Below are 17,520 nucleotides of genomic sequence, written 5' to 3'. Positions count from 1 at the left end.
AGTTAATTCACAATGAGCACACCTAACCTCAGGCTGTTGCCACACACATACGTGGGGAAAAAAAGCAACATCTGAGCATCAAAGTGAGCTCTCCACAATGTGGCCTAGATTCTATCACGTTCTCATTTCACAGTGTGCGAGTAATTCAGAATCCAATTCAAACAACATCTCATTAAGAAATATGAAACGTTTTAATATGTCGATTTGCAGCGTTCTAACACGCCGTTCACGCACAACAAAACAATATTGAAACGAATGTGCATAATAGAACATGAAATGAGGATATGTCATTTGAGGAAAAGACCAACAATCAAAACATGGCTTAACAAGATGAAACCATATAGCCTGAGGCCTGTACTACGAAGAGAGTTCCACATACCCGGGGTATCTTCTCGTTATCTGGCTTAACTAACCTTAACAAACGCAATCCCACTAAGCGGTCCTACGACGCTGGTTATCAACTCGGTAAGTCAACCCAGGGTTTCTCAATCTGGTTATGAGCGGGTTCACATTAAAGGGTCGGTGTTTGCAGCATATGACTTATCACAAACATGGACAACAAGTCTACAGTCAACAGAGTGACATATTTTACAGAAGTGAAACACATAATCTAGACTAAAAGTAACACAGTTGAAGCTGCCAAATGCAGGAAGGACAGCTGGTAAAAGAAAAAATTACCGATGTGTGAATGCGTAAATTAACAGAGTTATTACTTTAACAAAATAGTCAAAAGTCAGTTGTATTTGTCTAGATGGGGCAGTGACAAGATTGTGGCGTGTATGACTATTTTACCCTTCTTTGAGCTGCATCCTCGACACCGGCGGTGTGAAACAGACTTCAGAACAAGTAAACAATAAATATAAAAACATAATTCAAAGCGTTAAGCACCCACAGCATACAGCCAGCTGTCCTTCCTGCATTTGTCAGTTAAAACTGTGTTACTTTTAGCCTGGATCATGACTCTAACTTCTTCGAATTTGTGTAATATTATCATACAAGTTTTGATTGGTCTTTAGGTGGTGCTTTTATACAAGTTGATCTCTTATCTGGAACATGACCTGCTCCGGAGCAGATTAGGTGTTCAGCATAAGTTACCATGGTGATCTACCCCAGTAAAAAAAGTGAACCACCTTCGTAGGATGGAAAACCCAGGGTTAACCCTGAAGTTACCTCGCTAACGCCAAATCCTGCTTCATAGTAGGGGCCTCTGTTTGATAGGGTTGACTGTAAAAGCATTGAGTAGAACTACAAAAATAAAATGTGTAACATGTACTTCATTACCACCACTGTAAGAAGAGAGCACACAAAAGCCTATTTGTTGAAAAACACAACCTGCCTTAGTCACATTGCTAATAGAGGGGATAATTGTACCTCATTGTCATCATCATGACAATTTCCAACTAAGCCATCTTCCTAAAATATTTAAGACATGTAGTTTCAAAAGCCCAAATGCCAAAACAAAGATTCTATAAAAGTATTATTTATTTGGGAGATGTGTATAATGCGACTTAATTTCCCACTGAACACCTATTAAAACCTCATTGTTTTCACGACGAGCCCTTTTTATGCATGATAAACAGTACAATGACTCAAGCTTGAGTGTAGGTGATTTCTGATCATTTCACAATGACGCCTTCTCTACTGGGGGGGTGGGAGGGACAAAACCGTTTACAACCACGGTATCCATGCTTTCTGCAGTTCAACAGTAGTTAAAACTTGAAAACCATCAAAAATAATTAGGGCTCCGATGCACAGTGGCACTCAGGGCCAATTGAATTGACGTACCACATCCAGCAGCCTCTGGATAGTGCATGAGCTGAATAACAAACATATCCACAAGACAAGCTTGCTTTGCAATTGGATGTTTCCCTTGTGTTGCCCCTCCACACTGTTCAACCCAAGTAATGAAATATGTGGGGAGAAAACACAAACTCGGCCTTGGCTGAGTGAAAAGTCTAACCTGGCATGATGACCTGAGAGCAACTTCGTTTAATGCTACAGGAAAACAAACTCTGTGCTGTCAATACCCCAGTGTTAGAGGAGTCAACAAATCTCTTTTGTGCATGAAATCAGAGGTATCTAAAGCCTGAAGGAAGAGTAAAACAATGCCAACTCTCAACCTCTGCTCTGCAAAAGCTTTCCCAACAAGTGCCCACTTTTATCTGAAAATTAGTGGGTTGTCGTGCACATTCATTTCCAATTTAAAAGGATTGTGACATTACAAGCCACATGAGTCAAAGCAAACATAACATAAGGTTAAAGCGAAAGATACAGGAACTAACGTTAAACAAATGCAAGCTATCTGATAATAAGTTAGGTTACACCAGCCCTTCCCAGTTTAAAACCACTAAAAAGATAAGATACCCTGTTAGAAGAGTCAACACATCTCTTTTTGTGCATGAAATGAGAGGTATCTAAAGCATGAAGGAAGAGTAAAACAATGCCAACTCTCAATCTCTGCTCTGCAAAGCTTCCCAACTTTTATCTGAAAAAATGAGATGCATCTGTTGTCGTGCACATTAATTCCCAGTTTATAATGATTGTGACAATACAAGCCACATGTGTTAAAGCAAACATAACATAAGGTTAAAGCAAAAGCTACAGGAACTAACATTAAACAAATGCAAGCTAACTAACAGTAAGTTAGGTTACACCAGCCCTTCCCAGTTTAAAACCACTAAAAAGATAAGATACCCTGTTAGATGAGTCAACACATCTCTTTTTGTGCATGAAATCAGAGGTATCTAAAGCATAAAGGAAGAGTAAAACAATGCTCAATCTCTGCTCTGCAAAGCTTCCCAACAAGTGCCCACTTTTATCTGAAAATTGCACATTAATTCCCAGTTTATAATGATTGTGACATTACAAGCCTCATGTGTTAAAGCAAACATAACATAAGGTTAAAGCAAAAGCTACAGGAACTAACATTAAACAAATGCAAGCTAACTAACAGTAAGTTAGGTTACACCAGCCCTTCCCAGTTTAAAACCACTAAAAAGATAACATACCCTGTTAGATGAGTCAACACATCTCTTTTTCTGCAGAAATCAGAGGTATCTAAAGCATGAAGGAAGAGTAAAACAATGCCAACTCTCAATCTCTGCTCTGCAAAAGCTTCCCAACAAGTGCCCAATTTTATCTGAAAATTAGATGCACATTAATTCCCAGTTTATAATGATTGTGACAATACAAGCCACATGTGTTAAAGCAAACATAACATAAGGTTAAAGCAAAAGCTACAGGAACTAAAGTTAAACAAATTCAAGCCATCTAACAATAAGTTAACATTAGGCTACACCAGCCCTTTCCCAGTTTAAAACCACTAAAAAGATAAGATACCCTGTTAGATGAGTCAACACATCTCTTTTTGTGCAGAAATCAGAGGTATCTAAAGCATAAAGGAAGAGTAAAACAATGCTCAATCTCTGCTCTGCAAAGCTTCCCAACAAGTGCCCACTTTTATCTGAAAATTGCACATTAATTCCCAGTTTATAATGATTGTGACATTACAAGCCTCATGTGTTAAAGCAAACATAACAAAAGGTTAAAGCTACAGGAATTAACATTAAACAAATGCAAGCTAACTAACGGTAAGTTATGTTACACCAGCCCTTCCCAGTTTAAAACCACTAAAAAGATAAGATACCCTGTTAGATGAGTCAACACATCTCTTTTTCTGCAGAAATCAGAGGTATCTAAAGCATGAAGGAAGAGTAAAACAATGCCAACTCTCAATCTCTGCTCTGCAAAAGCTTTCCCAACAAGTGCCCACTTTTATCTGAAAATTAGATGCATATTAATTCCCAGTTTATAATGATTGTGACATTACAAGCCACATGTGTTAAAGCAAACATAACATAAGGTTAAAGCAAAAGCTACAGGAACTAACATTAAACAAATGCATGCTAACTAACGGTAAGTTATGTTACACCAGCCCTTCCCAGTTTAAAACCACTAAAAAGATAACATACCCTGTGTTTGAGGACAGTAAAAATGACATTTTTGTCGTGTGATTAAACAAAAGAAAGACATTAAAAAGCTTCAGGATTGACATGAAGTGTCCCAGTAGCCGGTCACTGTCTCACAGCTAACATTAGCTAACTAACTGGGCCCAGTTTCAGCAGTTGTCCTCCTTTTCTATTGGACTATGTAGACGAGGCCTTTTGTAAATGAAAACGACGTTCAACCTTGATGAATCATTTAACAACCCCACACCAAGTAAACTCTGTCTTTTTGGGAATATAAATCCCTAAAACCTGCCTTACAATGTTGAGTAACTAGCTGCGCTTGATCCTGCATCTGCGCGTCGCTAGCGCAGAGATGCACCTGTTTTATTCTAGGAGGCTGCTGCTGCTGCTTGTTTCTGGAGCATCCACCACACAAATACATATCTCTCTCTCTCTCTAAATACTGCAGCTAATGTGAGCTCAGTTAGTCTGCACTACTCATGCAGTATAACCTCCATAAAGCAGTGTTATTGTGAGCTTAAAAAAAGTCGAATAAAAAGCCCGGCTTGTGAGTGAGAAGCAGTGCTAGCCGCCGAGCTAACTACACAAGCTAGATGGTGACATAAATATCTGGTTACCTGTCCTGCCAGAGGACGAGGTGTCTCCGTGTTAATCCTGTAAACGAGCCGAAGTTATAGCAACGATGACGAGGGTGGCGTTTTAATAACCGCTGCTGCTGCTAAATAAAAAACCAAGCGGACAGAAAACCCCCCAAAAAGACTGACCTTGTTAGCGAGCTAACGTTAGCTACCTCTCGCCGTGATGTCTCCTCTTCCAGCCGGAGAGCGCCGCGGACACTTCTTCTTCCACAATGCCATTAAACATGCGCTTTACCTCCTCAACTCAACACCACACACACAGATAGATATCCAGTAGTAGAGCATCTGAGGGGAGAGTAGAGAGGAGGAACAGATAGATGCCCTCTCTCTCTGGTGTTAGTTAATCTAGAGATAGTTTCACTGCTCTGTATTGTAAGTATGTCGGTATAACAACCCCTCCCTGGCTGCCTCTCTGTGTGCTCCTAGCAGACAGGTCTACAGGTTGAGGCCAATCGTGTGTGTGTGTGTGTACCAGCATGACTCCTCCTACCTTTTATTTAGGAAACATGCAGGTGACAAGACAAACACACCTACATTGAGTGTTTACATGAACTGGTGTAGTTTAGTTGCACTCACAATTATATATAATATTTCAACCTTAAAGGTCCCATATTGTAGCCTGAGTGCCAGCAACTTTTCTTCTTTTCTTTTCTTTCCTTTAATGCATATATATTTTTTTATTTTTTGTTTATGTATTATGGGTTGTTATTATTCATATATGTAAGTATACATGCATACAGTATATGGGTATGTGTAGGTGTGTGTAGGTACACATACTCCGTCACGATTTTTTCGCTATTATTATTGTTATTTCTTTTATCCATCTATTTATTTATTCATTTGTTTTCCCTTCTCTGGGATTATTTAATGTAATTCCATGTGTACCACATTATCTCCATCACTACAAAGAGGAACAGGAGGGGTTACGAAATACGGGTCTATGACAAAACTGTTTCAAACATGTAAAACATGTATTTCTTTGTAGTTGTACTGCTTCATTGTACTTTTTGTGCCAATAAAAAAATTTAACATAAAGGTCCCATATTGTAAAAAGTGAGATTTTCATGTCTTTTTTATTGTAAAGTAAGTTTAAGTGCTACTATATATAACTACTGTGACAGTATCGAAACGTTCAATCCTTGGAGAAATACACACAGACCGTATTCAGAAACTGTGCCTTTGAAACAAGCCGTCAGGATTTCTGTCCCTTTGTGATGTCACAAATCTACAATATAAAGACCATTTCACAGTTTTAAACGTAAACATTGTAAATGTGTCCCAGTTTATTTCCTGTTGCAGTGTATGTGAATGTCATCAGCTGACAGGAAGTACACATGGACCCAAGCTTTTGCCTAGCAACGCAATTCTGTTGCAATTCTGTCAAAATGCGGTAAAACGGAGCGTTTCAGACAGAGTGTAAATACATGCATATTCAGGCTGACAGTATGAGGAAAATAAAGTTGTTTTTTTAACAATACAGCATGTAAACATGTTCTAGTAGAAACATAAATTACAAGTATGAACCTGAAAATTAGCATAATATGGGATCTTTAAGTGAAACAATCACTTAGTGTTAAACTGTCTTGACATGAAGGCAAGTAGACTAGTGAGACAAATATACTTAAAGGTCCCATATCATGCTCATTTTCAGGTTCATACTTGTATTTTGTGTTTCTACTAGAACATGTTTAAATGCTGTAATGTTACAAAAAAACTTTATTTTCCCCATACTGTCTGCCTGAATATACCTGTATTTATCTTCTGTCTGAAACGCTCTGTTTTAGCTCATTTCAACGGAATTGTGTTTGATAGGCAACAGCTTGGGTCCATGTTTACTTCCTGTCAGCTGATGTTATTTACATCCAATGCAACAGGAAATAAATTGGGACACATTTAGAATGTTTATGTATAAAAAAACATGTAATGGTCTAAATATTGTATATTTGTGACATCACAAATAGACAGAAATCCTAACGGCTTGTTTCAAACGTACAATTACTGAATACGGGCTATGTGTATTTCTCCGTATAAAAAGCGTTTTGATAGTTTAACAGTATTTATAAAGCACTTAAACCTGCTTTATAATATAAAAGACATAAAAATCTCACTTTTTACAATATTGAACCTTTAACGGAGAATGCCTTTTGTTAAGTTCTCTTTGGTGGAAAAAAAAATGCATTCAGACTTCCTGTATAGCTCTGTGACAGCTTCATTATATTTCTGAGAACATTCAACACAATTTAGTAGCCTGAAAGTAGCCTATGTGGGTGTTTCTGCAACTACGGGCATTGAATTTTGGATTTATGTTGAAATTTGCAGTGCAATGCTTGACAAATATATACAATGTTAATACCCATCCTAACATAAAAAATAATTACTACATAATGTGATTTAATAAAATGTATTAAGCATTTTAGCAGTCCAACCACCACTTTTCGTCACCAGCTGTGGTCTCAATGTTGAGATAAGTAAAATGTGCAAATTCAATGATAATATGAAATTTTTTCAAATGGAATTGTTTCATATACATATTACTTTTTCACCATATTAAAAGTATTTCTTTTGTTTACAAATCATTTATATGATTTTTTTTCATCTAAATTGCACCCACACTTCTGAGTCCTTACCGCAACACTGAACAAATGTCAAGGTAAAAGTTTTATTCAAAGCCAAACAAATCTAGTTTCTATGGAAACAGAGGTTAGCAAGTGCACACATGGATGACAGGCTGGGCCACCCATAGGTGAACCTCAAGATCCAGAAAAACAAGATCACCATTTCTTCTGAAGTATTTATTGTGTGTCCTTACCATACAGCTTAGTAATTGTGTATTTTGAACTACATTAAAAAAATATTACTGTTGAATTCATGTATATAAGATGCTAAGAGTCAAAGCTAACGTAGCAGACTTTACTAGCTGCCATTTATCTGCAATATTAACAAAAAATATAATTTTCCCAACATGTCCTTACAACAGCTTTAGGTGTTGCGGTAAGGGTATTAAAATTGCGATATCTGTCATAAAACACAACATATTTTATTGTTTATAAAGACTGACGTCTATGGTTACGGTCAAATTTTTTTCAGGGTGTATTTTAAAAAAATGTTTTTATATCAATATTTACAATAACGCACAAAGCATGATGAAAATGAATTCAAATGTTATAGAAATATTATAGAAATTTAAAAAGCAAATTGTATAAAATTAACATTATTGTAATGTAAGGTAAGGACATTTAGTATAGGAACAAGTGATGAAAAACATAAAAAATAAACAAGTTACATTTGTTTGTTTTTTTAATTTGGGAGAGTCAACCGTAGTTGCAGAAACAACCTTGTACAGGACCATGGCACCATAAGCATAATTAATTAATTTTCAGGTTGTAAAAATGTGATATAAAACTGCAAGGTATTTCTATTAACATTTTATCATATTAATATGACAAGACAAACATACAACAGAGCAATATCCTTGCTTCCTTCTCCTGTGACTTTGCTTAGCAACTATCAGCCAACAGATAAGGCCAGGACCTTCATGGCTTTATTTCCTGCCATGCACACAGATGACATATGCTTGTATTTTCACAATACAATAAGCATTAGATAAATTCATGTATTATTTGTAGCCTAGTACAAAAGTTTTACTCACTCAGATATAATCATGGCTTATCACATTTGACAATTTACAGCTGGTAGATATTTCTTAAGCGCTGGCCTTTCTCAAAGGACGCTTTAATAAGATCTATTAGATCTGATTTAAGTCCGTTTTTTTAATCGAGCCCTTCATCACAAGTATATCTGAAAGGACTTTACAGAGAAGGAGCCTACTTTGATCTGACAAAAAAAAAAAATCAGCTCATGATAAAATGATCCAGGACAGAATGCAACAAAGGGAATTAAACACAGTAGTACGTTTGAAAGACATAAAGAGATCGTAAAATCTGACCTCACAGCCTTCCTTGTAATAAAAAATTAAAAACTTAGACAGTGAAGACAAGTATCTCTCTGCAGAGCCTGTTCTGTTTTTGTGAAAATGTGTCTCTATGATGATGATTAAAAACACCAATTACAAAAGTACTTCCACCTACTTTGATGTCCTTAAATGCACCCCTGAAGAAATCTCTCTGATACTGTATCTAGTGTTTTCCACGGGGTTTATTGTGACATACTTAAATTGGTTTTCTAAAGTCAAAGTCACGCAGTTGAGATGAGGACTATTCACGGTCTAAAGGTTATATTTGTTCAAAGAACTGTGTAGAAATAATTAACAGCAGAGTGACTTATTTTCTGTTTGTGCAGGTTAAAAAAGATGTCAGTATTATATCTTATCTTCAAAACATTTCTACATCCCATTTTCGCTCTAAATTCACGTTTCTTTGTCAATGCAAAAGTTCCATTTTGTTATCAATACTCATAATGTCATGGGTGGAAAACCAAACTTCAGAGGAAGCAAACATCAGCTGAATGAGGAATATTGTGGGGATTTATTGACACGGTGTGAAGGGTATCTTAGAACAGACGGCTTATCATACAGCCGTGTTGCACACAGTTTGCAATAATGTGCATTTGCATCGGTGCATTCAGGCTCGCTGAGTGAATATTAGTCACAAGATTCAAGCATGTGGTTGTTTAAGGGGTTCAAACGTTCAAGGATGAAGTGTTGTCAGGTGAAATAATTATAGTTAAAGTATATGTCTGTGCTTAAATATATTAACTCCTCTGCAAAACACGTCATTCAATATTGTCTGTTACCCAGTGGTGGAAGAAGTACTCTGTTACAACCTACATTTAAGATTTAAGTAAAAGTACTTTCTGGGCAGAATAGTCCCTTTCAGAGAGTTGTATTATTATACATATCATAATATTATTACTGATGCTTTAACACGTACAGCATTTTAATGTTATAGCTGGTCGAGGTGGAGCACCTTTGAACTGCTTTATATACTGTTGGATAGTTGAATCTATAGCCTCTATCTATATTTTATAAATGATATATTTTGTTTGTAAAATATTAAACTCCAGTTGTCAAATCAGTGGAGTAAAAGGCACAATATTTCCCACTGGAATGTAGTGGACTAGAAAGTAGCAAAACATTGGAATATTCAAGAAAACTATACCTCAAAATTGTACATAAGCACAGTACTTAGAGTAAATGTACTTAATTATCTTACACCACTGCTCAATTAATGTTATAGCAATCATGGAAATATGCTCCAGTTAATATTGGTTTGTGAATTTGTGGAGCAGCCATTCAATCCACGTCCTGCTCTCCGACTTACTTCACTGCAAAAGATTCCTTGAGATTACTTTTCTTCACCTTGACGACTTCCTACCTTCCCCTTTTTAAGGCGGAACAGACACGTACAAAGAAGGTGACATTTCTTTGTCAAGATCTCTTTGAGCTTATGTGAACGGTTATATTAGCCTGCATTATTATGGTTTTAAATAGGGCATGAGCTCTATTGGGAACAATACTTGAAAGAGGAAGGAAAAGTTTAAAGAAAGAGGAACGTCTCCCTGACTGACAGTCAGTGTTGAAGAAGAGGCAAACAGCACAGTAAAAAAAAACCAAAAAAACTTGAAAATGAAACAACAATCACAGATGTCATTATGCTGCCAAATGTGTCTGTGGAAATGGGCATTCTTATCATTCACTTTGCCAACAAATGATTTGATGTCTTTTACTCTGCAGAAAATGTTTGCATGAAATATGTGATGCCATTTATGCGCTGCCATCATCATACATTATCATAAACTATAAACTGTACGAATATCTCGGAGCAAGAATTGACTCGATGTCCATGGCAACAAAGCCTTCATGTACTAATAATATACTAATGTGTCTGAAATAAAGTTGAATTGAATAATAAAACCCTTGGCGAGCATGATTAGGATTTTAAGATAGAGCAACGGAGCCTGTCTGTAATAGTTCACAGACCTGTCAGTCATCCTTATCCCGCTGACTCTTTGTTCACCCCTGCAAGGCAACAGTATGAACAAGGAGCAGTCATGTTGTATCTACATGTAGACTTGAGAGAATAGATTGGAAATAATCTATATTACTGTTCTATTCAAACTGAACATGCACAAGTTAGTTCCCCAATACATATGTAGAATGTATTATCACGTAGATGTTCAATTTCCTAATCACAGGTTACAATACAAGGACAATATTGCCAAAGCGTCATAACACATTGAGAGTAACGATTTGTAATTGTGTTATACCTCTTAATTGTCTCTAAATCTAATGAATACACCATCAGCACTGACTAAATATGTAAATTGTGTCAATGTCAGCAGAGACGAATACATGCATCTCCTAGCAGTTGCTGTTCTCTCGCCCTATTGTTTACACTTGAGGCATGTTATGGATGAGGGATTTCCATTGCAAATGCAACAGCCAGCTCTCATTTTGCCAAAACACACACACATACACAAAAACACCTGCAGGCCTAGTAGACCATGATAGCCCCGCCGCAGAGGGGCTTTCATGTGATTGCACATATCAATCTGACTCTTGATGTGTGAGCACAGAGCGAGAAAGAGAGCGGATTACGAATCAGCTGACTCCCCACATTTTCTTCCAAGTGACTTATTAAAAGGGTTATTCTGAGCGGACTGTTGGACCGCAGAGGGGGGGGTTTGGCTGAGTAAGACCCACAGCGGAGCCAATCTCCTCTTTCTCACAATGGTAGATCACTTTAGACAACCCTTCTCGGTTTCACTTAATAACAAACGGAAAGACCGTTTCTGCTTTTTATATGTTGTGCTCAATCTTTTTCACCCACAATTCTTGTCACGCTATAATAGTTTTTGTTTGGTTCTCATAGGGCTGCAGTGATTTGCAGGGCCATTGCGTCACAATCAACGTTGAATGTCAGCAACTCGTCAGTTACCTGTTCAAAGTTTAGTTTTTTGGTCTGCAGTGGGTGTCTGCTTGCTCCGTCACTTTGTTATGTGGAGCTGATAATAGAACAGGAAGAAGGAGGATTTCCTTTCAGCACAGTACTGAGCACTGTTCCTGTTTGTGCCTGCCCCCAGTTATCTGTTCTCGCTGCTCAGCACAAATAAGGTTTTCCAAGAGGTACCATCATCACTGGTGCATACTGATTGTTAGCAAGCCACCGCTCTGTGGAAACATCCTCTTTAGTGTTACAAAAAACTAATTATTCATGTCTTATTGAAAAGCAAATTGGAGCTCGTAGTTTCATCTTGTCATATTTACATGTATTTCAGTGTAAATTAATCTCATCCAAGTCTCGCTGAGGCAAGTTAGCCGATAATTCGCAAATTACACTGCATAATTAATCCACCATCAGAGGACCCCGAAGGCAATTAGAGGGGATTGGACATTAGCAGTTCTGTACGTTCGACCAGCAGCAGATCAGGCCACTCCATTACAGGGTAAACATGCAGCTCTTGAGGAGACCTCATGCTAAATGCTAGTCTGAGGAAAAGCCCATAATGGCCTCAGTGATTGGGGTAATAGTTTCCTTATCAGAGACAAACAGGCCTAATGGCTATGAAACACATCAAGAGGACATCAGCAAATATAGAAATCAGCAAATGGCATGGCCACAGGATGACCCCGGTGAAGAGCAGATATCAAATCAAAACCCGATTACTGGATACTCATTAGCCCCTAAATGTGTACTGCGACTCTTTAGCAGTTGCATGAAATACCCTTAACACAATCCATCAGTGCTGTAATATGATTACACAGTCATAAGTTTTAGTCCTTGGAAATGCTTTGCACATTTGAACTATGATACAATATTCACCTACCGGTGCTGCAGAGATGACTTATGTTTGTAGGCCAACCCAGACATTAGCAGCGCCCTGGTTCCCTCGACAAAAAGACAATGGGATTTTTCTGGTTTTGGGCTTTGGACTATTGCAGAAAATAAGCTCTGTGGCGAACAAACGTTTATGATACCTGCATGTTTTGTTCAGCAAAATAATCTCCACAAGTGAGCACCACTTTTTTTTTTATGATTTGTGACGCATAAATGCAATCGCTATAAGTAAAAACCTAGCGTTAGGCTATAAACGATGTTCGCATGACTTCACATCACCACCACTAAGTTAAAGACGGACTAGTGTTTGGCGTGATGACGTTTAGCAGTCTCATTTAGTCACTTGTTAGCAACCACCTCTTTTAAAACACGTATTAGCTTCAAATTCATGAGTGGAATAGTATTTTATGTTGTAAACAAAACATTAAAATCTCTTCAGCGTGTGTAAATCAGAGATCTTATTTCAGGCATCTAACCAAAAACCCATTAAAAAAAATCCATTGACTACCAGACGAGGGAACCGGACTCATTCCTGCACCACCTCATTTGGACAAGTTTAGTAACTAAAGTAATCAGTGTAATAGCTACGACATTAGAAACATAGGCCTGTAGTTTAGTTCAGTTATGAATGTAATTCTTCTTCTAATGACAAAGGAACAATTTGAATGAAGTGACTGGCAGGATTACAATGATGGCACTGTGATATGGCATGTTACCTAAATAAACTCATTTTTAACCATGCAAGCAGCATGACTCTACGGATGTGTCCGTCCGTAGGTCCCAACCGGTCGAGGCAGATGGCCGCCCACCCAGAGCCGGGTTCTGCCCAAGGTTTTTACCGGCTAAAGGGGAGTTTTTCCTTGCCATTGTCGCTTAAGAACGCAGCTCATGGGGGATCTCTTGTTGGGTCTCTAGATTGCTTCTGTTATTTTTATATAATGTCAAATTATAAGTTGAATTGAGGTCCACCACTTTAGTCCAGACTGAAATATCTCAACAACTATCTGATGGATTACCATGAAATTTGGAACAGATATTGATGGTCCTCAGAGGATGACGCCGACTGACTTTGGTGTTCCTCTGACTTTCACTTTAGCGCCAACATGAGGTTGACAGTTTTGTCTTTTAGTGAATTGTTTTAACACCTATTGATGTTATGGATCGCCGTGAAACTTGATTCAGACATTCATGACCCGCTTTGGATGCGTGTCAAATCCCTGCACAGAGTGACAAGCCTGCTCAGTGTAACCCGACTCTGTGTCCCCTCCTGTTACCTCTCTGGTCTAGATAATCATCACCTTCCTGTGTTTTCTGTCCTCGGCGGGCTGAGATTTATTAACTAGCAAACAACGTGTAAGGTCTCAGGAATGTGCTCCAGTTTCGTCCATTGAACCTGACGGTGACTGGCACTCACGCCTAATGTGGCGGGCAGCTCTGTCTCGGTAAGTCTGCGTGGGCTGCCAAGTGTGTGGAGCAGTGCTCCTGCTTAATGTCTGTTTGAGGCCCTGGGCTTAGGGGCGATGGAAATGGGGAGAAAGCACAGAGAGACCCAACGTCGGGTCCCAGGTGTGCACTTAACGCCACCTATCAATTCCGGCCCAGGGTGAGGGAGACTACAAGTCAGATCAAATCATGAGTCAGAGCCGGAGGATGCATTTCAGCCTGCCTTATTGCCTGGCTAGTCACATGATAACAGCACAGACTGAGACGAAATGAGTCAACGGCAACGGGAATCACAGCCACATATCCATCCAGGTGTTATGTGGGAAAGTGCGAATTGAATCTAGACTCTGGGGCGTATCACTCATAATCCCATGTTACAGTCATAAATATGATAAGAGACGACCAAAGAGAAGAAAAAAAAAACATCAGCTGCGCTCAAGGAGAAGGAATGGCAGCATCTGAAGCTTGCTATTATGTGGCTCCCCATATCCACCCACTGCTTGGTCCAAGGCTGTCTGTGCCGCTTAGCTCTGGCACAGGGACTCTCTGTGATACAGCAGAGCTCTCAGTGCAGGGAGTGCGGTGCCGATGCCAAAGTCCTGTTATCCAAATCCGTCGGCACCGTCTCATTTAACAGATAAGAGGCTAATCTACAGGGTGGGCAGGAGATAGACCTACAAATACAAGGCCCCTCTTGTCGCTCGCTCGCCATTCTCCACATTCCTGGAATGTGTATAGGCATGTGCAGCCAAACAAAACCTTAAGGATCTTTTTCCTTTATCCCCACAGGCTCAGATGTGCTGTTATAGAATGCAAATCACAATGCATTTGTTCTATTTATCTGCCTGAATTGTTTTTAATCTTAGAGATGTAAATTACAGCCGTCGCTGCAAAATATAATACCAGGAAACAATCATAGCTCCAAACAGCACAGCAATGCTGGTACAAAGACTTTTATATTAGTATAGTTAATCAGTGTCCAACACAAAATGGTTTGTAGTCGCCTCATCCAACTGGAATTTCTGAGTATTTACAATACAGGTGGATGCATTGCGTAAAGATTTGCTGATGGAAAATAATCTATGACTCTAGTATCTTAAACGTCAAGTCATCAGTCTTTCCTCCATCATCAACACAGTTTCAGCACCAATAATACTTTTTCCAACACCTTACTTTGAGAAACAGCGTAAGCGTTAAGCATGCTTTTCTACAAAACCCTTTTAAAGATGAATACAAGTAGCCAAAGTTCTCCCGTGTTAAACACTAGCAGCCACACAAGAATGTTGCATAAAATTAAGATTGCTGGGCTAGCAAGGGGTTAGTAACACACTCTCAATTACTTAGAAAACACACAATAAACTATTATGAAATGATAACCTCTAAATATGAGGTAGGTCAAAAACATTTCTTTAAGTATTTGCAGGTGAGAAGTTACCTCATGAAACATTTAGAAGAGGACAAATGAAAAAAGGATTTAATACAATACATGGTTTAAAAATAGAAATAAAGCTAATGGAAATCTTTCAAATATTTATAAAATCATTGTAGATAATGAAGTAAAAGAGAAATGAGTGGAAAATTAAAGATATCACAATCAAAATACTAGAGGGAATTTGCTTGGAAAGTGAGTATGAGATCATTTATGATGCCTTAAGTATGGGAAATGTTACCCCTTAGCAGGGACTAGTTGCTGGAGAGGATGTGGGGAACAAGAAACGAACCATACACATACACACTTTACATGTCCACCATTGATTCTCTTTTGGGAAGAGGTGGGGGGAAAAAAACATATACATATATATATATATTATTTTATTTTTTTACCTAAAAAAACCTCTGAAACTATTATATTATTGATTTACTAGGAAAGATAAAATTGTCGGACATATTGCGTGTAACAGCCATGAAGCAGGTGACAAGGACATGGAAACAGTCAAATACACCAAAACCAAATTCATGGCGATCAACAGTAGAGCAAATTTTAGACATGGAAAAATTGGAATAAGATTTATCCCAAAAATAGACTTCATAAAATGACATATTATTTCAATCTAGCCCAAGAGAGGTCAACAATTGTCTGGAAGATGATGAAAGAAACATTACAATAAAGTAATAAAAAGGAATGTTGCCTGAATAAAATCGATTGATTTAAATCGAACACTATCTGATCAAACAATAAGTAAACAACCTGACAATACTTGCAAGTTTTCTACACTCAATGCTACTGAGACATTTCAGTTGTTGCCAAATCATTTTGAGTTTTAATACCCAGCGCTAATCCCCAGTTCAGCTGCTCAGCTCCCAACAGCAGAATATTGTGGCCCTTGCTATTAGCTTCTAGTTGAATGCGTGTAACTGAACATGTGCTCAGCAACATACCGTGCGGGACAACAAAGGGTTAAAAACCAATGAATAAACAATGGATTCAATAATTAAAGCCCAGGGCACAGAAACAGGCACAAACTGGCACGCTAAGCAGCTCTCTAACAGTGTTTCTTGGTAATTGTTTCTGTCCTTTTGTTGGCTGCATAGTTAAACATTCAGCCTTTATCCTTTATGTCACTGATGGAGGCTAAAAACATTTGTCCTTTGCTCTCAATAAATGTGGCACAAAAAAAGTATACTAGGAGCTCATTATTCAGTCGCTGGACTGTGTGGATCTCATGTTATTTGAAGTTGCAAATGTATTCACAATGTCAGCAAATGCATTGCTCTCTTACGGTTCAACTGCAAACTTTCAATACTTTCCAAACTTACGAAAGAATTTACTACCACACTATTATGGTATTGTGTACAAGTACAGTATTGTGCTCCGGCACAGATCTCATTACCTGTTTCCCCACCTCAGTGCACTTTCAAGATCAAAAGCTGTTTGAAGGTACTCTTCATACCTGTTACATGAGACTCAGCAGATAGCCCCGTCTCTGAAGTCACAGTCAAGAGCTTTGATGGGGCCCTGGGTTAAGAAGTTATTAGTAAGTTGTGTTAAAAGTTTGTTCCACACTTTTTTGTTCAAAATGCAGTGAAGATTCAAGAGTTACAATATTAAATCATGCTCCATATTTTCCTCAAAAGCAAAACAGATCATTTGGGGGTCTAATAATGCAGAATTAAAATGTCACATTCTTATTAGTAGTTTTAAGTTCTCGTTCCCCCTTTTGCACCTCTTTGAAACAAATGCCAGGACTTCCCACACTTTCCACCATACTTATCAGATCAGGTTCCTGCCTACAGGCTGTTTCCAACCACAACACTAGAAACCATACCGTCATAATGTTGCGTACATTGCATATTTGTGCACCTGCCGATGACACAGTACCCTGTGGCCCGTTTGAAACACAGCCTGGAAGAGCACTTCCTCTCACATCTGCCATGATCTCATCCTCAGTTTTTCTTTAAACACACAGTGAATTAAGGCACCTACGACCCAGGGCTGAGGTCTTGTTATTGAGACATTAAACAGTCCCACAGTTTTGCTGCATGATCATAAAAAACAGAGAAGAGGAGCTGCATGAAATCTCAATTTTTTTTAAGTGGTTCAATTAAAACTGGAACACAGTTTTGAACAAAGCTTCATTTATCTGGGTGCAGGAGGGGACTCATTATTATTAAATGAAAGAAAATTGAAGTAGTGATCTGTCTCTTCTATAAAACTACCGAGGGTATTACAGGAAG

The 17,520-nt window shown here is 38.3% G+C and overlaps 1 protein-coding gene across 4 annotated transcripts in view; it reads right to left on the bottom strand.

Moving 5' to 3' along the window:
- The window catches only part of LOC119489590 (dystroglycan-like), a 73,936-nt gene that overhangs the window by 9,709 nt on the left and 46,707 nt on the right, over window positions 1-17,520 (bottom strand). Inside the window, exon 1 of one of the 4 annotated variants that reach the window (XM_037772246.1) lies at window positions 8,695-8,784. The exons of 1 other annotated variant lie outside the window; for it this stretch is intronic. The gene's annotated coding sequence lies outside the window, so the exon portion shown is untranslated. Of the gene's footprint in view, window positions 1-4,585; window positions 4,704-4,732; window positions 5,862-8,694; window positions 8,785-17,520 lie in introns of those variants that run through there. 2 more of the 4 variants (XM_037772244.1, XM_037772247.1) reach the window with 2 other exon arrangements.

The sequence above is a fragment of the Sebastes umbrosus genome, chromosome 6 (genome assembly GCF_015220745.1).
Source record: "Sebastes umbrosus isolate fSebUmb1 chromosome 6, fSebUmb1.pri, whole genome shotgun sequence".
Taxonomy (NCBI): Eukaryota; Metazoa; Chordata; class Actinopteri; order Perciformes; family Sebastidae; genus Sebastes; species Sebastes umbrosus.
The sequence above is the reverse complement of the archived record's forward strand: the minus strand, read 5'-3'. Positions and strand labels throughout refer to the sequence as shown.